At 36.5% G+C, this 24,912-nt stretch overlaps 1 pseudogene; it reads left to right on the top strand.

The window, feature by feature from the left end:
- The first annotated feature begins 803 nt into the window (after positions 1-803).
- On the top strand, positions 804-20,531 carry LOC113095991 (glutamate receptor ionotropic, delta-1-like; annotated as a pseudogene).
- The last annotated feature ends 4,381 nt before the right edge of the window (positions 20,532-24,912 follow it).

Raw genomic sequence — 24,912 nt, 5'->3', positions numbered from 1 at the left:
TTTTTTTAAAATATGCATTTATTTATTATTATTTTAATTTTTTTGGCAACAACTCCCAAATGATTTGTTTAACGATTCAATATTCCAAACCCCTCCTTTGCGTGACCCTAAACTGCGGTGATTCGTCTAATGAACCAGTCTGTTGTGAGTGGTCTACTGTGTGCAGCATGTCAATAACAGAATGCCCATCATCATTACTTATTCCACAGCTTGGTGGTAAACACCAAAACAGCCATCGTATTTGTGTTAGCCCAGTGCAGAAACATATAGATAAAGCACAGTTTGTACATAAACTTTATACATGGAAAGGTAATTTTCAAAAATCCATAATAGGGGCACTTTCACAATATGCCACAAAAGATTTGTATTTCGAATAAATGTTCTTTTGAACTTTTTGCACACCGCCTGTTTTTTACACTGATAATAATAAGAACCAATCAGCATATTATAATGATTTCTGAAGGATTGTGTAACACGTTATCTTGGCCATCAGAGAAATAAACTACATTTTAAAATATATTAAAATAGAATACACTCATTTTGAATACTAATAATCTTCAAAAATATTACTGTTTCAACTTTATATTTGATCAAATATGCAGCCTTGGTAAGCATAAAATACTTCAAAAACAAATTTTGACACCCCCAAACTTTTGAATGGTAGTGCTTGTGTTGACAGAACAAGCATGTTCATCCTTTCATCACTGCTTAATTTAGTTCCAAATCAGGTTTCCAAAGTATAAAATAATTAAATAAATAAACAAGTGAATAAAATGAACCCCTGCATTTCTTGTTGTCTTCAGGAGGAGCCGTTCGTAATGGTGGCAGAAAACATTCTAGGTCAGCCCAAAAGATATAAGGGATTTTCCATAGATGTTCTAGACACCCTGGCCAAAATTCTGGGCTTTAAGTATGAAATCTATCAAGTGGCTGATGGGAAATATGGCTCTCCTCAGGCCAATGGGTCTTGGAATGGACTGATTGGAGAACTAATAGGGAAGGTGAGATTCACATTCATAAAGACTATTCCATATGTTACTTGTATGTGAAACTGTGTATTCATATTAGTCATTTCATTGTTACCTACTTTAGGCCCATATGGTTGGCATTGCACTTATTTTATTCTAACTTGTATAAGTGTACTGTCACTTATACAGGTGTATTATCTCACAAAGCATGTTCATTTATTACTATTCAGAGGGCAGATGTGGCTATTTCAGCCATCACCATCACTCCTGATCGAGAGAATGTAGTGGACTTCAGTAAACGTTACCTGGATTATTCTGTGGGAATCCTAATGACTAAAACAGAAGAGAGACTCAACATCTTCTCCTTGCTGGCACCGTTTGACCTAGCGGTGTGGGCCTGCATTGCTGCTGCCATTCCTGTGGTGGGTGTCATGGTCTTTCTGCTCCGACGCATCCAGTCTGTCCGCTCCCAGAATCCTCCTGGGCCCCACCAGCCTGCTTCTGTCACGACATCTTTCCAGAGTGCCATTCTGGAATCGTCTACGGAGCCTTTGTACAGCAAGTGAGTTGGGTCACGTCACGTGAACATGAGAGATGAGTTATTGCTGAATAGTCACCTACTGGATGGTGCAATCAGTTGCTGACATTCTCGTCTACAGGAGCACAACTATTACAGGTTAACTCTTATTTTAGGAAAATATCTTTTCAGTGGAATATATAATTCTTCAAATGTTTCTTAAGGTACAAGTAACAGCACTAGAGACAATCCCTAGAGTCCTACATTTGACTATTTGACAAAATATATTATTCCGTAAGAAGTCTACAACTCACTATTAACAGCTGCATGTGCCTAAAGGCACCTATGAAGAAAGGAGCGATGTGTTTTGTTGAGGTTTGAAATAAATTGCTGCACTTTTCCGTTCTGCACCACTCTGGGAATCTTGTCAGTACCAGGCTGATTCTAAGTGTCTCCATGCGCTTTCAGATGTAGCAAGTTAGGACCAAGATGCAAGCAATTTACAGCAGCTGCTGAATGACATTTACTTGGTTTATTTTTTTTCTACAGCTGTTTGCCAATTTGTAATTATAAGCCTTGAGCACATAAATTGATAATGAAACACACAGCAAGTAATTATAAAAACAGGTTGTGCATTTGGGTCACCTTTTTAAATAAACATTTACTTATCACTTATGAAGGACAATCATATGATAGCAGGTGCACTATACTGTTCAAATTATGTCAGGCCTCCTAGTAGCATGCCTCATTAAAAAATAACACATCATGAATAAACAGCTCTGCTGAATAAGTGTTAGGAGCCTTGAAGGCATAGTTCACGCAATAATTTCTTTTTTGCATGAACTTTCCCTGTATGAGCAAGGACAGTTTTAGCTTGTTGTCCATCATCAGTCCATTCATGCAGACAGATGGACTAGAGACACACTTCTGTGCAATTTATTGAAAGAAATACTTTTATTCAGCAAGGATGCAATGACGACAGTAAAGACATTTATAATGTTACAAAAGATTTATATTTTTAATAAATGCTGTCCTTCTGAATTGTCTATTCATCAGATGATACTGGGGAAAAAATACAATAAGGAAAATATTAGGCAGAACAAACATTAAGAAGATTTTTTTTTCTTGAACAGCAAATCAACATATTAGAATGATTTCTGAATGATCATGTGACATGTAACGCTGGGTAATGGTGCTGAGAATTCAGCTTTGTTATTACAGGAATACATTTAAATTATGTTAAAATAGAAAAATTTTTTTATATATATACTATATTTCTAGCCATATATAAATTTGTCATATTTTCCTTTGCCCTAAAATACATGCTACTATATTTTAAATGCAACTAATCATTAATTAAAAGATTTGTAACTATATTATGAAATACACTAACTTGGGTGGAGGTGCATGTTTAGAACAAAAATTATTAAAATATAAAAATTTATGTCTGGGCATATAAAAAAAGCACAAGCAATTTATTAAGTTTTAGCTCGGGAGGTTAAATTTGAAACAAGCCTTATAATGAGCGTGGTTGCCCACTTAACCTTTAACCTTTCCAATTACAGACTCTTTGGATATTATTTAGGCCTAAAGGGACATTTCAGTTCTCAGATCATTTGGCTCAGTACCAAAAAAAACGCACTGCCCCTAACGAACTCAACTGAGCATGGTAGCGCCAGATCTTTTCCCTCGCCATTTTATTCTCACTGTCTCTGTGTCAGTGATGACATTTCCAAGGCTGTGTGCGCTGGAGAGGAATATTGTGTTGACATTTCAGCACAGGCTTATAAGGTGTTGAGCTTTTCTGAGAAAACAGGTGATGGGAGAATTAATCTTATTACATGGCTGGGTAAGACTTTAGAATACTGTTTCTTACTTACTGCATAAAAAATAAGAAATTATTGAATTGAATTTAATTTAGGTAAATATTTATTAACACTTGATTCCCTTGATTCCCTAGCAAGATGTGTTAACTAATAAGTGTGTAATACAATTTTATGATTGTGTTAAGTAACAGTTAGCTTATCAATAACTAATGTATTCTGCATTCATGGCTGCAGTGCTGTGTCACTGCCAGAAAGCAGCGGGAAAAGAAATAATTGAAGACTGAAAAAAGATAATCACAGATGGGTTCAGTGATATACAGTAGAACGGGGTCAAAGTTTAGCTGGTTAGTCTAAAAACCCAGTTTTTTTCTCTAATCCTTTTTTTTCTTGCTGTATCAATATGTCTTTGAATTGGTGTCAGAAATGACGAGCAATCCGTGGAATGTTTTCTCTTCTTCCGTGTGTTTGCAGGTGGTGAATCCTTAATGAGTTCAGTGGCTCTCAGGATTGCAATGGGAAGCTGGTGGCTGTTTACCCTCATTGTCTGTTCATCCTACACAGCCAACCTAGCAGCCTACCTCACCGTAACCCGCATGGACAACGCTGTTCGGTGAGCTTACTAGTCCAGCTCTGTATCGAAGTGGCAGAACTCTACACATCTGCAAATGCTTGTCCATGCATTCTTGTAAACCCTGATTCATCACGCTGTTGTCAACATGGTGTGTCATAGAGCCTTATTAAAGCTGTCCCATCACTAAATGTAGCTCTGGGTTAGGATATCACGTCACTGGATTGCCATCATTAGCATCAGATTAGGGCCTGTCATTCAGAAAAGCAGTCATTAGTCTGTCGGTCAGTGTTTACCTTATGTAAATGGCTCAAAATGCACTGTACCGTTTCAGCAAAGTTCAACGCTGGGTTTACAGGGTATGTGGGGTTAGAAAGTATCTACAAGTTTATGTGGGATAGAGAACACGAAAATGTCTGTATCCTTCATTATTACTGTACATGGCTGCAGTCTTGTGTCACTTGCCAAAAAGCAGCAGTAAGCAAGATAATGGAGGATGAAGTTAGATGAAATCACAGAGGGGTTCAGTGATATAGACAAGGGGTCAACGATTAGCTGGTTAGCATGAGGCATTTAGCCAAACTCTGTACAGAAAAGCATGTTTTTCCATTAACAGCCATTCAAAGCCATATGTTCTGACTGAAGGTTTGAATAAACTATACAACTATCAAAATCTGAACAGATTTTAAAACACTAGGCATCATTCACTTGCCGACTTTGTAAATGTTTACAGACGCTCTGTAGTTTCATTTTATTTTTACCATTGCATAATAACAGTTCTGCTGTCACTATAGAAAATTTACTATTTAGTCATTTGAAGGGGAAATTAATAGTTAATACTGACACAGTGTGGCAGAAGTAGTCAGTGCAAACCCCATTCAACTCTACATTTTCGAGGAAGTCTAAAATTGAAAGTAGAAACTTTGTGAGTCAGATAAATACTTCAAATTTCTTCAAATTAAATCTGAAATCCCAGCATGTCGGCTGTCTCTTAGAGACCACGTTGGCCCTTCATTTCCCAGCGGGGAGCTCACAGTCCCTGACATTCTCCATAAATTCTGCGAAAGGTCGCCTCATATTAAAATCCTTTCTCTTTTTTTCCCTTTGTGTAGACGCCAGAACCTTTTCTTCTCCTTTGATGTTTTTTAGGTGTTTGGTCAACTCAGGCTACTCCCACGTCAGAGAAATCTCATGCACTTGTTGTTAGAAACACACAGGTCTTTTTTTATATTTAAATATACTATATGTATATATACACACTGATGTCAGATGTCAGATAGCACAAACAACGCAGCACAAAAGAACTGCAGTGATTCTTTTCTTCGTCCCTCACTACAGATGAATAATTGCATTTTCACAGCAGAGATAAATGGGTAGCACTTTATTTTACAGACCTGATCCCCATGTACATACTATGTACTTATTATAGTAATTACAATAACTATGTAATAACTAGGTACTAGCCCTGAACCTACCCCTAAACCAAACCCTACCCCATGTAGTTACCTTGTATTACCAGAACTTTCTAAGATAAATACAATGTAAGTACACTATAAGTACATGTAAGTACACGTACTGTAATATAAAGTGCATTCTGCTTTAAACCTCCCTCTTATTTGACTATGCGAGTTGTTTTATATGAACAAGTAATGCCCTACCTGATGTGCAAATAGTTTCCTTCTGCCTCTGTAAATGTTATCTGCTTGATCATGGAATTCTGCCTTCTCAGCTCAGCTGAAAACCCAAGACTGGAGAAGCTTATTGCATTCTGTCCCTCTGAATTCTGACTTTATATTCCTAACGGACCTGTTAGTTCACACCTTTGCCCAAAGGTTCAGCTTTGGAACGTTAATGGAGAATTTGGTGCTGTCACATTTCTTATTCAGCTCTCTCTCTCTCTCTCTCTCTCTCTCTCTCACTCTCTGTGTGTGTGTGTGTGTGTGTGTGTGTGTGGGCCTCTGGGGGATTATTTCTTCAGTCTCTCAGTGGCAGCATCCACAGCTGCTATGCTTGTGCTAATCACCTTGTTTAACTGTTATTAAAATCAGGCAGCCCTGCTGGTGCATGATACGCTATCGTTGGCACGCTGGGATCCCATTGGGAGTCTTTCATATCTCTCACCAGCCTTAGATGTAAAATGGGATTCAAGCTTGACAAATGTTGTGTTCAGTCCCGAGGTTCCCAAATGAGCTATGATTGGCCGATGGAAAGGCTGCTGATTGGCCAGTTAGTTGACTTGCCATCCAAAGAGCTGTGTTGATTTGTATGCTATAAAAAAACACTGGATCTGTTATTTTGTGTATAAAATGGTCTACTGTTTTGCACTGAGTTTGTTAATTGTTTGTAAACTATTGTTGGAGCATTTAGTGACCCTTTCAATTTGCATGATTTATGAAGCAGTTACTTTTTTTGGGGGGGGGGGGGGGGGTGCAGGGGGGCTTCAGAACAGAAAATTAAGCCTGAGTATGGTTTAATACATCACCATGTTTCTTTGCTAAGTTGGATGTAGCGCATCTAGAACATTCTAATACAAAACAAAAACAAGATAATGGATCACATCCAGATCTATTTCCCCATTACGACTAATAATACTTTTATAGAGCACCTCTGTTGATTTGTACTGCAAAGGCAGGCTGAAAGAAACTCGATTGGAGGACTGGAGTTTGTACTTACCCGCTAGGTACCCTGGGAAATCGCATTGCATGTTTATGACTGTCAGTCAGTTAAATATTTTACATAATATTCTGATTAATTGATCAAATTCATTGCAAATTGAAGCTTGCAGATCAATATCTGCTTAAAAAAATCTAATTAAAATCATTTAAACGGATACTTGATATTTATTTTTACAATGTTAATTTAGAAATGTATAGTTTTTTTGTGATTTATTATATATTGTAGTTTTATTGCAGTTATATATGTGTAGCTCTAACTTTATTTCCTCAGTAAAACAATATTAAAAGTATATTCAGTTGATAAAAAAATAGCGTTTTCAGCGTCTCTCACAGTGAGCACATTTTAACTTCAGTATGTCAAGTTAAAAACACTTCAGTGACTGAAAACACATACAGTGACCCCAGCATTCATTCTGTTTCATTCAGTCGCATGCCGTCTAGTCGTTTTTGAATGCAAGAACACATTCTGTGTTAACAGCTCATTACTCATTCTTTGCTGCCTGTTCTCAATAAGTGTGGTTTGGTGAAGTGTGTTGTCTATAAAAGCATGCAGATCACAGGTCATAATTAAATTCATGTTATTACACATTACACATAACACATTATTTATTTTTTTAGAAGTAATTGTAAGTTTCACTCCATTAAGACATCAAGTTGATAGGTGCGGTGGTCATTAAGTACAACTTTATAAATTACTTTTCCTTTTTTTGCAAATTATAGAACAATAGAGTATGTTACCTCACACAGTACATGCTATCGCTATAATTTTCACTGCAGGCTGACTATAAACTTCATTCTGTTTGCTGTAGCATTTGGACCAATCAGACACACAATTATTTGTTATATTTAACAAATAATATTTAACGCCACCTCATCTAACCAAAAGTTCTATGGACCCTTCCCCCGAAATTCAACTATCACCTTTAAAAAAGGCAGAACAGGCCTCTGGTTCCATAGCAGTCAAAAACACACTATCTGATAATGCTATAGTCTATATTATTTATTGATATCTATGTAACTTATTAGTGGTCGAAGAATCATTACTTGTTTGTATATCAACTTCTGATCCAATTACATATGTAAATTATCAGGCTTTCACACAAAGGGTTGTAAAACTCCCCAATATTTCCAAACTCCCACTTGGAATTTCAGCTTTTCTCATTAGAGAAGCCCATCTTGGGAGGCATGCACCCTCTCAGACCCTTGAAGGCCTCACATCATTGGCCCGCCTTCAGTCTGTGGTTTAATATAAGTTAAAGACCCTGTTATATATGGCGCTTATGGCTTTACTCAGGTGGTTAACTAACTCTTTTCATAGTTTCATTCTCTGGTTTTCCTGATGGTATCATCCATCAAATCCCATTTGCCCTTTGCCCTGTATGAGTGATTGTATGTTTGTTTGTTCGTTTGTTAGACTAGTTGCTTTGCTTATTTGTTTTGTTTATTTGATTATTTGATTTATTATATATTTTTTAAGATTTTTTGATTCAGAAGAACAGCATCTGCTTGAATAGAATAGAAATAGCATTTTTTTATAACATAAATGTATTTACTTAATTGAATGTGCTCTTTCTGAATACATATTAATTTCTTTCAAAGGAAATCTTTGAACTTTTTTTTTTTCAAATGTTAAATCTTGAATGAAAGCAATAAACTGCTTTGCCGCAGCTTTCAAAATAAATTTTTAATTTCAGAACTGCAAAATTTTTCGGGAAATTAAAAACTTTACAAAAGCTGTTCGGCAGGGTTTGGAGTATGGCTACATCATAAATACAATGAGATGATATCATGCCTAGCATATTTCCATAGTTTTTCTCCTCCCGCTGTGGTATACTGTATCACTATAATTAAACTGATTAATTGTTCTGATTTCATCTTCTCAAGATTAACAATCTGACTCATTGAATCTACAAATAATTGTCCTGTTAAAAAGCCTTGTCAAGGGTGACGGAGGGTGCTTATCTCAACATGAAATCACTCCCCACTAAAACCAGAGCGAGAACTCACACAGTGTCATTACACAAACATGGACTGCATGACATCAGAAGTTGCAGATGGAAGGCAGCAGCTGTGAGCGGCAAAATAATTTAGAAGTGTATTTTGTCAGGGGGTATTATTTTCCTCCAAATAATTCAAATAATTTATGAATACATTGTGTATATACATTCATTCATTATTTGTGGAAGTTTTAGTGCTGTTATGTCTAGTCTGCCTTTTCATTAGGGATTGATTGCTGCATGAGCACATTCATTGTCATAATCTGCGGTAGAGAGTATTGTTGCCCATTAGTCTGGCTTCTAACTTTCCTGTACTTTTGCACTTTTTCACCATGCAAAAGAAAATCCAGTGAATTTTTATTTTAGACCCTTTTGGAGTCTACATTCAGTGTGGGGACAGCGATTTCTGTGTTATAATCAGGCCACAGCCATCTAAACTGAAAACCCATTTTAAAACCATTTTCACCCTACCAATTGCTACATTTTCACTACAGTTTAAATTTATTAAAGCGTTTCACAATATCTTAATTAACAAAGCAGCTTTCCAGCTCATACGTTTAATCACTTTAATAGAAAACATGCATACATACTACATGCATATAAAGCAGGTGAGCAGATGTAAACCAGCCAAATATTTTCATGCTGTTGGATTGGTACAGAGTCAGTTCAAGCAGTAATGGTAGTGTAAGATAAGGGACTTTCATTAACCCCAAATTACTCTTTTGAAATGAAGCATATCAGTAGCTCGACCTAACACCTCTGTGGTTCATGAGTGCATTTGAGAGGAATAGTGTCATCAAGAGGTGAACGTTTTAATCAATTTAATTTAATGTTTTTATTTTATTTCAGAGAAGACAGAGCAAATGTTAAATGTATAAATATTTCAGATATTTTTTTTAATGAACTGTCTCCATAGCAAGTAATGGTATTCTATAGGACATCAACACCAGTGCTAAACATGAACATTTGCTAATTGTTTAGATTTGATTAGAATTGATAACTCTAAGCATATTATATGTTAATGAGCTAAATTTCCATTCTTCCACACGTTGTAGTCATGTCTGTTTTTAATTTAATAATGTGGACTTTAAATAATATGTGGCTTGTAAATCTTTTATTGCTTTTCTTCTGAATCCAGAACATTTCAAGACCTTTCCAAGCAGACAGAGCTGAGATACGGAACTGTGAGAGACTCTGCTGTGTTCGAGTATTTCAGGGTAAAGGGCACGAACCCCTTGGAGCAAGACAGCACTTTCGCAGAGCTGTGGAGAACTATCAATAAAAATCAGGGACAGGACAACTCTGTGACCTCTCCTGCTGAAGGCATCCGCAAGGTATCAGACACAGTCCTGTTACTTACAGATGAGTTGGGCAGAGGAGATCCAAGAGTCCACATTTGTAGTGTAATCCAAGGGTTTTCAAACTTTATGATTCTATGGACCTTTAAATATCATGGAGTCTATTTATTTATATACATTATCTATACTGTTTATTTTTACATTTATATTGTTGCAAAAAAAAAAGAAAGAAATGTAGTTCAAATACATTGTTCTTTTGAACTTCCTGTTCATCAAAGAATAAAAAAAAAAAAGAAAATCTTAAAGAATTAAGAAATGCAACAAATCATCATATTAGAATGATTACTGAAAGATTCTGAAAGGCTGCTGAAAATTCAGCTTTTCCATCACAGGAATAAATTTGCATTTTAAAATATATTAAAGTAGAAATCTTTCAATTGTAATAATATTTTACAGTGTTAGTGGTTTTATGGTAGCCGAGAGAGCTCAATACGCTGCAACTTCAGAAAACACATGATGAATAGAAAAAGCACCAGTAAATCAAGAAAACCTCTTCCTCAGTTTGATAGCAGGTGCTGCAAATGCTCACAACACAAACAAATAAAGAAACACACTGCATATTCTCACAATAAAACTAAATAAAGGATTTTATTTGCAGTTTGTTTCTTTGTTTGGTTGTGTTGTGAGTATTTGCAGCAAGTGTGTTGTCAAATTGATGACGTTTTTTTCCTAATCTGCAGGTATTTTTTCTGTTTGCGGCACGTTGAGCTCTCTCGGCCACCATAGTTTTAAGCATAGTTTGCTTAAATAAATACAGCCTAGGTGAGCATAAGAGACTTTCAAAAACATTTTAAAAATCTTACTGATCCCAGACATTTTAACTGGAATCTATCATTTCAGTGATAAAATTTGGTAAAATTGGCAAATTTGGTTTTCCTACTTTAAAAAAAAATAGGTATATCAGTAGATTCATACTGTATATAGTCAGATTCTCAACATTTTTATTAACAAAGTTCCAAAGCTTTTAGGCACATTAAAAAAAAACTAAACATCTATGTTATGAGTTAACAATGTTAACAGTGATAGATCAAACAGTAAATCTAGTCCTTTAAACAATTAATTTGATAAAACCAGTGGGTTTTTCAAATTGGCCAACTAAACTGACCCAGTGAAAATTGCAGTCCTACATATATGTTGAGTTATTGTATATACCTGCTTAGACATCACCTCAAACAAAGAAGAAGAGGAGCTATTATGAAACTGACTCATTTCAAAACCTCAAACTCTCTCAGTTCAGCACCAGTCCTGTTAATCAGAGTCGAGAGCTGTCCGTGGTGCTGAATTTCTTCTGTGTAGTGATTTGTGAGAGCTGTCCGTGGTGCTGGTAAAAGCTTTTCTGTGAACCACTATGTGCATGATGCTGGCTGGCTATTGTTGGCTCTTTGTAAACCAAAGCATGTCTCACAGAACACAAAAAGAGCCCACCAGTAAATTTCAGTCTGTTCAGGGTTACAACAGGACATTTCTGACATCTTGCATCATTAAAGAGAGAAAAGGAAATGTAGCATGCAAGTCTGACAGTCAAATATTCATGGCTCAGGCAATGTAATATACATCCATATTGTGCAGTCATAAAAATTATTCATATGCCGCTGAGTGCATTCATGTATCTTTTGATTGTTTGGTAAAACTTTCTAAGTTACTTTGTATACAAACTGTTGCTGATGCCTAGAGAATCTTTAAGAAACTTGATATCCACATCAAACCCTTTTATAAAACTTCAAAAATTGCAGCTATTCAATTTCACAGCTTGTCTTATTGTCATATATCTAATGACATGCTTTTTGCAGGAGACATCACCAATACCATGAATCTCTTTATGAGAGGTTTTTCAGCCCAGTTACATAACTGGCTATTAAGCTAACAATTCAGCAGGCTCAGAATTGATTTCTTAAGCAGAATAATTAAAAGAGATAAGACACAGAGAAATTGAGGCCTGTACGATTGCACCCACGCACTTTGGATGGTGTTGAATAATGCTATTGTCAGTCCATCCATGCTGAAGAGTATAACTGCCAGTAATTGGCCAAAAGATTTACATATATATATATGAGTGTTTCTTCAACTATGGCCACTTTTGTCCCTGTGGACTGGAAATAAATTAACTTACAGCAAACATTTCACACCCTCACTAGTTTAATGTGTTTGGTAACAATGTCCAGTAGTGTATGGACATTTGTCACAGGAGAATTTTGTCATTTTTATATTTTTTCCCCATCCAAAAATCATGAACATTTTATGTTGTAGGAATGAGGCCATAACCTATGGACATTTTCAGGATAGAATTGTAATATATATATATATATATATATATATATATATATATATATATATATATATATATATATATATATATATATATATATATATTATATATATATATTTACAAGAATTGGAATAAGATGTAGGGTAGTATTAAGTAACAGTTTTTGCTGCTTAATATTTTGTGTAAACCAAGATACAATGCACTTCAAAAGTTTGTGGAAAGAAAAAAGCAAGAAAATTTTACATGCATTAAATCAGTGATCCTCAAATCTGACTCGCGAGATCCAGTTTCCTGCAGAGTTTAGCTCCGACTCTAATTAAATACACCTGCCTGTGATTTTCTAATGATCTTGAAGACACTGATTAGCAAACTCATGCTTGTTTGATTAGGGTTAGAGCTAAACTTCGCAGGAAAGTGGATCTCGCGAGCCAGATTTGAGGATCACTGCATTAAATTGATCAAAAGTGAAAGTACATTTATGTTACAAAATATTTCTATTTGAAATAAATATTCTTTTGAAATTTCTACTCATCAAACAATCCCCCCAAAAATTATCATTGATACCACAATAAATTAACCAGCAAAAACTGTTTCCATCATTGATGAGAATAATAAGAACCATTATTGGGTCTTAATTATTAATAATAAATGATGCTAACTAAGAACCAATCAGCATGTTAGAATGATTTCTGAAGGATCATGTCACACTGAAGACTGGAGTAATGGCTGCTGAAAATGTATCTTTGTCATCAGAAGAATAAATTACATTTTAAAATATATTATTCCATTGTATACCTTATATCAATGCTTTTGCTATGTTGAGAGTATCCTAGTAATGGATGTACACTTGAAAGGCAAACTGTAAATATAATTTCAGGCAGTGATGGATATTTGTAGTACTTTACAAAGAGATAGGGAAAATTTGATGTTTATAAAAGCCAGGAGACGGTAGCTTCTTTGTCATTTCTTCTTTGCTCCCTTTATTTTCGTTTGTACTTTTCATATAAAAGTCTGTCATAAATGTGTGGCTGTGATAGAGCCTGAGTTTAAAAGAAACAGAAAGGAAAGCGGACACTTGTGCTGCTTTATTTAGTGTGATGGGGGAGAGAAAGCCATTTTCCCAAGAGAGAGAGAGAAAGCTAAATCTCTTGAAAAAGAAAGCGGGGGAGCCTAGTTTCCAGAAAAGAAACAAGTTCAAAGCCATCTCATGACTTTCAGTGAAATATAAACCTTTTTCATTTTGAATGATTTCTGTGACCTGTCTGACAAGAACCGAGTGACTGAAAGGAGAACCTCTCCATCTCAAGATACGAGATACGTTACTATTATCAAAAACACAAAACCCTGCTGTGATGTTCAGCCATACATGGACAAATTAAACACTGAACCTTGTGTGTGCATATGTGTGGTTTCTGTCAGGTGAAACGGGATCCATACGCCTTCCTGTGGGACATGGCGGTGTTAGAGTATGCCGCTTTGACAGATGATGATTGTGCGCTGGTGGTCACAGGAAACAGCATGAGCAGCAAAGGATACGGCCTGGCTCTGCAGCATGGCAGTCCCTACAGAGATCTCTTCTCGCAGAAGTGAGCACTTCCTTTCAGACTGTATATATGCAATATGATTAGAAAGAACGATGCAAGTCGTTAGACTGGCTAAAGGATAGACACCATCATTTCAATCATTTTAAGTCAATATCAAGCTCCAAAACTTCGCAAACATCACAATGCATGACTATGGTGGATTGTTTCCCTTTTTCTTTCATCATCTGTCCTTTCTCTCATTTACATTACATTTATTTCCTTGGTTGACGCAGTCTTGCCGGAGAACTTATGAATCGTGTTGAATCACCAGTGTCTCCTCCTCTGTGCATTTATTTTCATTCCCACCCATCCTTTCTTCTCTCCGCTGGCTTTAAAGCACCTCACCCTGCAGCCCTTCATTTGTTTGACTATAATTTGCATTCATATTTTCAGCTCTTACCGATGCTCTGCTCACATACTAATTATCTTTAGGAAGGTAAGCTCGCCGGCAATTAATAATTCACATATCTGGAACATCAGGGCCTCGGAAAGTATTTTCATAAAGGATCCTCTACAATCGCCTGCCAGTCTGTTATGGTCAATAAGAATCAAACGCGTTTTAAATTAATACCCAGGACAATTGCAGTGGAACAGATTTTATTTTTCAACCTTTGACATTTTCTTTTCTATCATAAGTTATTGACTTTTTATCTGGATTCTTTACAAATACATCCACAATCTGAACGTCTGTTGCATTGAAGTAAATAACTATGAAAAAACCTTTGCCAATGAATAAAGAGAAAACAAATTAATAAGACTCAGTACAAGACCAAATGTTCATTGCCACTGCTGAAGTGTTTTTTTATTATTATTATTATTCAGTGTTTTGGAAAGTTTAAGACTTTTTGAGGACCTTTTATCTCTGACTTTTAGTTGAGGAGATAATTGCCTCAATTTTTACATATTAGTGTTATGTTTCCATTGTTTGCTTCTTGGTCATGTTCCTTGATCAATTAATGTAATACAGGTTGGGTGAAATAATGTGTCCAGACAACAGCAAAGTGAGAGCAAACCTCAACTTTCACCTTGAAGACCCTGTTTCCCACAAAAACAGACTACAGAGAATTTCACAAAGCCAGCATCCAGGAAAGAGCTGCAATTGCTTAAACTTTAATCACAGAAATGAATACTTAAAGGCTAAAAAAAAAATGGTGTCATGATCTTTGGAGAGTTGGAGAACCAAGATGAACTTCAAAATCTGCCCTGGCTTTTTCAATGTCCTGACCTATTAACAAACTATTGTGGCCAGTTTTATAGAGAAGAATAAGAATTCAGATTCCAACTTCTCTAAAACAACTGGCAGATGTTTTTATAGGCATCATTCAGCCGGAGACTGTATGAATCTACTAAGAAGGTTGGAAGCTATATTAAAGGCAAATGGAGGTAAAACACCTTCATACAGAACCAAAATTCCCAGGTTTTCATATTATTCTGTCCAACCCCTATATTTGCCTCATTCATATTTTCAGTTCACTCTCTGCGTCCAGCAATGGAACAGGCAAAAATAATATTTTCAGAAAGTGAAAAGAAAATCAATGAAATGACAGATGACATTTGTGTCTCAGTTCTCATAGCAGTCCATTTTCCTTTCATTTCAGGATCCTTGACCTGCAGGAGAAAGGAGACATTGACATCCTAAAGCAGAAGTGGTGGCCACGGAAAGGTCGCTGTGACCTGGACAAGCATGCAGAGCCCCAGACAGAGGGCCGTGCCCTGAGACTGCACAGCTTCGCTGGGGTCTTCTGCATACTAGCGGCAGGGCTGCTTCTGGCCTGCCTGGTAGCCGCTCTGGAGTCATGGTGGAATGGGCCACGCTGCCAGCGGGCACAGCCCAAAGAGGTGACCCCACAGGCGGCCAAACTACGGCCGACACCCGCCCACCGCACCCAGGACTGTACAGCCACTGCCACACTCTACTTTATGGATCCAGACGCCACTGACGCAAACCCCGATTTAGTCGAGCTCCAGTACACCCAGCTATAGGTGTGACCATAAAGAACTTACTGCCTCCAATTTGCTGAAGTGTTGCCAAAGAGAAGGCAAGAGGGAAGGGTGAAGGGGGAGGGAGTCACTCAAGAAAAGCACAAGATCACCTAAAAAAAATCTGATCAATTCTTTGATTATTTAAAGGGTAGTTCATCCAAAAATGAAAAGGTCATCATTTACTCACCCTTGTTTCAAACCTGTATGACTTTTTTTTTCTTCTGTGAAACATAAAATATATTATTAATAATATATTTATTTATCAAATTTTCAATATTTTTTTTTTTCTGTGGTGATGAATTTCTGATATTTTGATCAATGAGTTCACTTAAACTCCACCCTGCAATCTTCCATTTATCTGCCTTAGTTTTTGAGTGCAATATCCACATCTTGAAACCCAATCAACAACCAATGGTTAGAACAAAATCCCTACAATTATTTTTTTTCAGTAATCTGTTACACTTACTGTATATATACATAACAAATTGGGAGAAATGTTCTGCCTCTACAACTGTTTTGTTGTGACTTTTAGATGTTTTTGTCTAATATAAAGTTAATGGGATCCTGCTTTCAAGCTCAAACCAGACATAAAATTAGCATGAAATGAACCTATATGATCCAACCTCAAATGTCATGCCGTTTGAAGATTGATGTTAGTTTTCTAAGACCAGAAAACATTATTAAAACAGAAAACATTATTTTGCTGTTTTTAAAAAAAAAAAAAAAAACTTTTTTGTTCTTTTTGGAACTCGACAAATTTGGGACCCATTGGTTTTATAATGGCCACAAACAGCTAAAACATTCTTCTAAATATCTTATTTTGTGTTCCACAGAAGAAAGGAATTCATACGAGTTTGAAACCACAGAAAATGACCAGATAATTTTCTTATTTTGGATTTATTATACCCTTAATTGGAGCATTTGAATTCAAAAATGTTAAGCTCTATGTTATAGCCAACTATTACTATACTGTAATTCCATTCATTCAATTATGGTTTCAAAGTAGCTTTCTGCATACAAACATCCCCAATTTGCAATATCACTTACATTATCCTACTACTGCTAGGTTGTTAAGGGCAAAGGTTGTACCTGGATCCCTAAACTAAAGTGTGTGCAATGAGAAAGCCAGTGACTAATAGACTTATGTTCAAGTGTTCTGCAGTTACTCTTCCGTCCTTGTCTCCTCTCCTTCTCTCTTTTTCCTTTGGTGATATCTTGAGCCAAGGCAAGCACGTTGGCGAGAGCAATAGCTCATAAACCACATATTATAGTTCAGGAACGTTGATTGTCGATAACATAGTATTAAATTTTACAGACATTGTTGAATAATAATGATCAGACATCTGTTTTATGACTACCATTTGTCAACTGCTTGAACATTGACTGGATCTGAATTAACAGCACATAAAGAGATAAGATCTTTTACTAGCTTATATTGCTGACTATATTGCTTTCACCAACCAGCTCCTTGTTCTTGCTTTAAAGTGCTCAGTCTGCCATATGCCTGTACATTTGAGTGTTTCTTTTATGTATGGTCTTGTTTGGTTTATGATACACTGTAAGCAGGGAGTAACTGGAGCTCTGGCAAGCAATAAGAACCACACGATAACCAACTTTACACATTTTACGTTTTATATTCCTTTCTGTGTCTTCTTATTGCAATTATATGCCAATGTCCAGGCAGTCACAGGTTCTCTGTGGTCTCATACAGGACACTAAGGGCTGCACTCTGGAGATGGCGTCTGGGTCATTGGCATATAATGAAATTGCAACTGCTGCAGGATGCACACGGGACGTTTGGCCAGAGAGAGAAAGAGACTGGGAAGACACGCAGGCTTTTTACACAGGTCAGCTGAGACCTGAGCAGGGATACCTGTCATTGGGGTGAACAGGGCTTGATAATATAAAGGAGGACAAGCGTCCTCCTTTGAGCGCATTAGGAATCTAAATCAATCAGATTATATATGTGGATGTGGGTGATGCAGTAATTATGACTCACTCATGCATAGAGAACTAACTGATTACAGAGACCCAGGCAGAGTCAGAGACATTAATTCATCCATATTGTGTGGGTTAATAAGTTCTTTCTGTTTAGAGACTGAAAAGTGATGATTTTATTCATGGAATCTCATGGCCAAAAGAGCACTAACAGGAATCCCACTGTGTTCCTCTCCATTTCGCTCCACATACTCATCATATTCATCATCTGTTTGTCATCCATCAGATCACCCATTCATTGGCCACACTGATGTCCCAAAATATTGCAATCTGGAATCCAAAAGGAGACTGGCCTCCAGATGTGTTGTTTGTTACGGCTGTAAGTGCCCCAAATTTGGTGTATTTTAATGGCAAATTAATGCATTTTTAATTAGAGCCTTCAGACTTTCTACTACAGCTGCATGAGCTCTGCAGTAATTATATCTTCATTGATCTTATGACTCAGAAACAAAGTCTCATAATGTGACACCTCTAATTACCCATAAACGGTACATAACTGTAGATTATACAGCTGATTTGCTGGTATCGACCGTGCTAGAGACCTAAGACCTCTGCAATTGAGTTAAAAGACCAGGCCACCCAAAAGTGAAAATTCATTCACTCGCTCTCATGTCGTTTCCAAACATGTATGGCTTGCTTCCTTCAGCAAAACACAAAGGAAGATATTTTAAAGGATGTTTTTGTCCATATATTGAAAGTCAATGGGGTCCACAAACATCTTTTGTGTTCCATGTAATGCAGGTTTGCAACAACAGAGTGAAAGTAAGCAAATGATAACGGAATTTAATTTTGGGGTGAACTATCCCATTAAAATGAAAAGGATGCATTACCGAATTGACTGAATAAAACAGAGAAGAAGAGCAGTGATTAACAGAGTCTTGAATGTAACAGTTATCGGTGTTGAATGAATGCTTTACAGGATCAAGGTCATCCTCCTCTTTCTATTACGGAGGATGCATGGCATGGGAATTAAATGACTGTGTGGGAAAAATGTAAGCAGTTAGAAGCCTGTTAATGTTGGCTTGATTCTTTCATTAAGTGGCACGCCACGGCATCACTGGCGCATGACCGAAGCTATTTCACGGCAGTGCGTATCAAAGAATGAAGAAATACCCCTTCAAGACTCCTCTGAAATAAGCCAGACACACTGAAGCGCCAAAGCATGTGTTTGCAATTCAATTTATGGCCCATGTTTCCCTGCACTCACTCTCATTTGCATCGATTTCTCTTATTCCGTAACTTTTCTGATATTAAGCTTTTTTTCGGGGAGAAGAGATGAATTTAATTTGATTTTTATGAGATTATTCCGTGCTGTCAGTAGTACGTTGTGTAATTGGTATCATTAATCAGAGCTGATGTGATTGTTGGAGCCCCTGGTAAACACCTTCTGCTCTCTTCTGAAAGACTGCACGCACGTCCACGTTATTTTCATTCACATCTGTTCTTGCTCCACTGCTCGTCTGCTTTTTATTTCTCGCTTATTCTTTCTTTCTTGCCTTTTTCCACCCCACAAATCAATTCCCACCCTTTCATCTTCCCCTCGCCTTCGACTCTGTCTCAATCTCCCTGTTTCTTTGTCATTGCCAGGACAAAGAGGTGAATCTGGAGCAGGTTCACCAGCGTTTGAGTGGGCTGATGGAGGACGATCTGGCACACAAGCAGCTGCCGGGTCAGTCTCTGGAGATCTCTGCCCTGGACATGGGCAGCATGCGGCCACAGCAGAGCTCCCAGGAAGCCATGAGAGATTTCCTCCCTGGGGGCCTGTCCGTGACTTCCTTCCTCCAGGAGGGTCCTGGGGTCGGCCGCGTGCCCGGACGGAGCCTCCCCCTCCCTCTCAGCAGTTCCACTCTGCCACCCTCCATGCGCTGCAAACACCGGGCACCCAACGGAGGCCTTTTCCGCCAGAGCCCCGTAAAGACACCTATGCCCATCTCTTACCAGGCAGTGCCCAGGGGACCCATGCCAGAAGCCATTGATCCAAGCCATGGGACCTCTATTTGAGCCGATCGGTCTGAGCATTCTAAAGATTGCCAGCCAGCCAATCACAAAAAAAACAAGTTTGGACCAGGTCTGGTTGCATTTATACAATTACTTACATACAGAAACAGATATGGAGAGCTCTTTTTTCAGTACAGATACATACGACTGTGAAACGCTGACTTTCCTTGCCTGTACATATTTGTATATAATGAGAGACAGCAGTGAAGTCAAAGTGTATTTTGAATATTCATGATTTTTTTGAAGTTGAGTTTAAAAGAAATAATTACCTACAACACAGACTGTTTGAATGGCTTTGTAAATTTTGTTCTAAAATAAAAATTATAATTCCTTGTGAATGTTTTCTAAGTGCCACGGTTAAAGATTTTCATTTGAAGTTGAAGAGATGGGGGGAAAACAACTAAGGAGAAAATCTGTTAATCTTTTGATCACATAATTTTTTTTTGTTTGTTTGTATAATTTAAAAAAAAAACGTTAAAGAGAAATTAATCAGAGAAACTGCAGGTTTGTGGAGGCATTGCTCACGTAAGGTTTGATCCCAAGGTAGCAGCTCTTCATCATATAATCTCAGTGTTTATGGAGGCTGAAGCAGTCTAAAGCCTCTGACAGCCATGTGTGTGCAAAATCATCTGTAGACTAGTACAGCATATGAGACACTTGACTTTAATATCAAATACGCTCTAAAAGGGAGACGTTTGTTCAGTATATGTACCTGAAATTCTGCATACTCATATGTAATGGCTACATTTGAGTCTTTTTATAGTGTACACTAAACAGAGAGAAATATAAATATAACAATATTAACCATGTTGCTTCTCTTTACTAGAAATTTTTAAAAAATAAAAAATATTTCTTTATCCTTTTGCTGAAACCAATAGTGATTTTAAAATGTTGAAGGAAAATCACCATGGTGTTTGAGATTATTTTGGTTAAAAATAAACTCTTTTGTACCAAATCTTTTACCCACTTAGTGTTTGTTGGTATGATTATCTTTTTTAAAAATTGAAATAAGGTTAAATTCAACTCAATGAATTCAACTCACAACTACATTAATACAGGTTAATTTACAAATACATGCTCATTAATATTTTTTTGTGACGGCATAGCTATTGTTCATTTATAAAATTTGAAATGTTGAAGGTATTCAAAGGTTTGGGGTCAGTACTTAAAAAAAAGGATCTAAAAAACAATTTAGCAGCACAACTCTTTTTAACATTAACAATAATAAAAAAGGTTTCTTGAGCATCAGTTCAGCATATTTAAATGATTTCTGAAGGATCAGTTGACACTAAAGTCTGGAGTAATGGCTGCTGAAAATTCAACTTTGCCATCACAGGAATAAATTACTTATAAAATATATAAAAAATAAAAATATTATTTTAAATTACAATAATATCTCACAAGTAAATTATTTATAATGATCAAATAAATTCAGCCTTGCTGAGCATTAGACTTCTTTCAAATCATTAAACAATTTTAGCGACCCCACACTTTTGAACAGCAGTGTATGAAGAAATTAGCATGAACTAAAAATTAATTTTTGATATCCAATGCCTAATAGACAGATTGATTGATAAAGAGTGATATATTTGTACTAGAGTGCAGTTCTTCACTGTCAATCAAACAAATGTTTCACCTGTTTCATTAAGACTGTATCCAAAAGATGAAGTGATGTCTTGCAGTTTTTTGCAGTGCCTACAGGCTTCATCTTCAAAATAATGTTCCATCTGCCTCAAATACTTATAATGATCAACAACTGACATTACCCTGCAGAGAAAATCAATGGAAGCATTAATTATACAGCATGTTTTCAGATGAACTCGACATGACTATTGATTTTCAGAATCCTCTTAGTGTGTGCTTAGTCAAAACCAAGTCTTGCTTCTTATTTCCACTAATGAACATAAACACAAACACAGCTAAGAATTATTGTTACACAACACAACACATACTACAAATTTTAAATCTGTCTAGCAATGAGGATGAGTGTGTACGATTTTCTGGAAGACTTTAAAGAGTTTAATACAATGGATCATTTTGTTTGTGGTTTCACTCACATATTTGTCCATGTCTGGGTGATCCTTTTCATCTCAGGCTTTCATTAAACCATTAAAGGATGTATTGAATTCAGAGTCCAAGCTCCCATGAAATGCTAAATGCCCTGAATACAGAATGCAGACTACATTTCTATGCTATGCATAATTTGTGGAAAGATGCAGTTTCACAGCATGTTCAGAAATGTTGGCTCAACTTCTAGCTTAATATGATCCAAAAAATCGAAACCTGTCATTTTTACATTTGATCAAAAGGCCTCATCTGACTGGCATTGCTAAAATCATGTTAATATTGCCGCTCACTGCAGATCAATGTATTAATGTGAGTAAAACATGGAGAATTTGTGATGTGAACTATAATGAACAGACTTTCAATCAACTGGTTTCACCATTCATTCAAGGCTTGTTTTTACATGTCTTGTGATTTCCAAGGCTTGTTCATCAATCAATTACAAATCATTTGCAATGATATAAGGGATGCAAAAATTCTCAACCAATATCAACAGCCTATTAATCGTAATGACACCTGATAATGACAATCGCTGATTATTTATAATGACACATACTGATAGTTCGATTTTCTTAAGGAAAAAAACTCTCCCAACTAATGCTCTGTAAGCTATACAGATAACCTTTCACATGGTACATCAATATTAGAGGTTCTAATTAACAACAGAGCCCAAACTATTATATTCAAATTCAAATATGTATATATAGCATACTTAATTTCTATGATAATGCATGCCATATTGAATATGCTAAACTGTGTCTTACGATATACAAACACAAATGTGATGGGTGATAAATAGTAGTTAATTTCTATCATTTGAGGAAGGTTAAAAATACATAAGACATGGGTGGATGATAAACATGAACAAAAAGACAGTTCAAGCCAACTGTTTCGAATGCAAATGTCAATCATATTTGATTTCCACAAATTCTGAGTATGGGTCACCATACTTGGCTGTATGTCATGTCACTTTCACTTTCATTTCTCAATTGAATGATGCAAGCTTTGGGGCCAGGGCTAAATGGTGAATAGAAGGTAATTGCTCTGAAGATGCTTTCCAACTGAGAATGCCTTTGCATTATTAATACGTTCATAAAAAGACTGCAGATGTTTTATTAATATCCTATTTTTCTGGCAAAAAAAGATTGACACTTTTGTGGTCTGGGGAAAAAAAAATCTTTCCCAGTAATTTCATAAGCAGTGTGGCTCTGATAGTCAAAACCGTAATTCTTAATTATAGGAGGAAAATATGAAAACAACACAGCAGCCAAAGATGATACTGATTCTTCATAGAGCCTCACTGATATGAGGCCATTAGTCATATAAATGAGTGCAGGAAAAGCTCCAGAAATTGGCGGGAACACAGAGCTCCCTTCACAGCACAACAAATCATTCAAGATTCCATAGTGATACAGACACAGCGTGACTTCTCGAAAAACATCCAGCCAACACAAAAGGATAAAACAAAACCCCACATCACTACACATTTCATGATGGAAAAATATTTTACACCTAATTTTGGCAAACCTCAGACTTCCGCCCGTCACACAGCGGGCTTCAGTAGTGCAGGCGGCAAATGACAAGCCCCTTGCCTTATCTACTGTAGCACACAAACTAGAACCCTAACCTTGAGAAGTCATTTTGCTAGATCAATATTTGCCAGACGGAGAGATTGAGAGGCAGGCGGAATACTGGGGCTTAGAAGAGATGGAGGGAATATCAATGCCCACAGGTGAGAGGTGGAGAAAGCAAGAAATATAGCAGCTGTCAGATCACATTTTTTTTAACTCCATCAAGTTTCAAGTGCCGCTGGAAAATCTTGCAAATGTGTAGTTTGTAAACCGCAAATGACTTTTTGAAGGCATTATTTAAAGCAGGTACACTGGTCAGCATGCAATTGATACACAGTCCACAAACACAATAAATAATACAGAAGTGTTTGTTATTTTATGAATGTAGGATGAAAAAAAAAAAGGTCTCCAGAGACTTGTGAAGTTTCTCAGCTTGTTTTTTATTTTATTTTATTTTTTTGGTCTAACACAACTATTCTTCACTAAACCAGGGATACTCCGTAGGCGGACTCTGGTCTGATTCTGACCGAAGGACAGTTAAATCTGGAAAGAGTGATTGTGTAAGCATATGTGAATTAAAGCTTAGTGTGAATGGCCTAACATACTAACTACTCGAGTCGTGTGTTAAAGTCATGCAAAAAGATTCATGCAAAAAAATGCGTGTTTGGCATTTGACAACCAATCAGATCAGCAAGGCATCATTGTGACAACACTGTCCAGTCCTAATGTAGACATTGACATATCTCATAATTTATGCTGCCAAGTGCTGTTAGTAAAATAAGTGTCGGAAAAGCTACAACTATAGCCTGTTCATGGCTGGATCAGTAGAAAGGAAGGCTGACAGTAAACCGTGCATTTAAATATGACTGGACAGACATTTGCATTTATTCTCCACAGCAAAAGCACCAAACCTTAATTTGCACCCGAGACAGTGGTAACATTAAGCACAACTATAATGAAAGCACATATATGTTGAGTTGAATTACCAAACAGAAGAGAGGTTATAAAGAAAAAAAAATATATATATCATTAAGTTTCAAGTCGTGTGGAGCTTGCAGTCCTTAAGATTGGGGTCATTCCTACAGTATTTTCCCAGGGTCCTATGTGGGAACATAATAAAAGTCAAGCAAACATCTTGATTGAAATTTTATAAATCTTAAACAGGATTCAGATAATTTGATTAAGTGTTACATTATGAGCACCAGCTCATGTGAGAGTAGAAGGAAATGATAGAGCAGATGAGAGTGCAAAGACTGAAAGAGTAAAGAGACATTGATATAAATATTAAATAATGTAGAGTAAGATTGAAATGAGTCCAGTTAAACAACAAATTATTAATTTATTAATACATTTTTCAAATTGTTAAATTCATTCTGAATAATTCTGAGGATTTTAAAGAAGTGTTTAAAATCAAACGGAAATACAGGTACTTGTATTTCCATGAGGTAAATAACTACAATCACAAGCATTGCAAATGGCATTTCTTAAAACGATGGAGAAATAAAGGTGTTGGTTTAAAGGTTGTCATGTTTAAGTATTT

The sequence above is a fragment of the Carassius auratus genome, unplaced genomic scaffold, assembly GCF_003368295.1.
Source record: "Carassius auratus strain Wakin unplaced genomic scaffold, ASM336829v1 scaf_tig00215828, whole genome shotgun sequence".
Taxonomy (NCBI): domain Eukaryota; kingdom Metazoa; phylum Chordata; class Actinopteri; order Cypriniformes; family Cyprinidae; genus Carassius; species Carassius auratus.
Note: the sequence above shows the minus strand (reverse complement) of the source record. Positions and strands in the feature narration are given on the sequence as shown.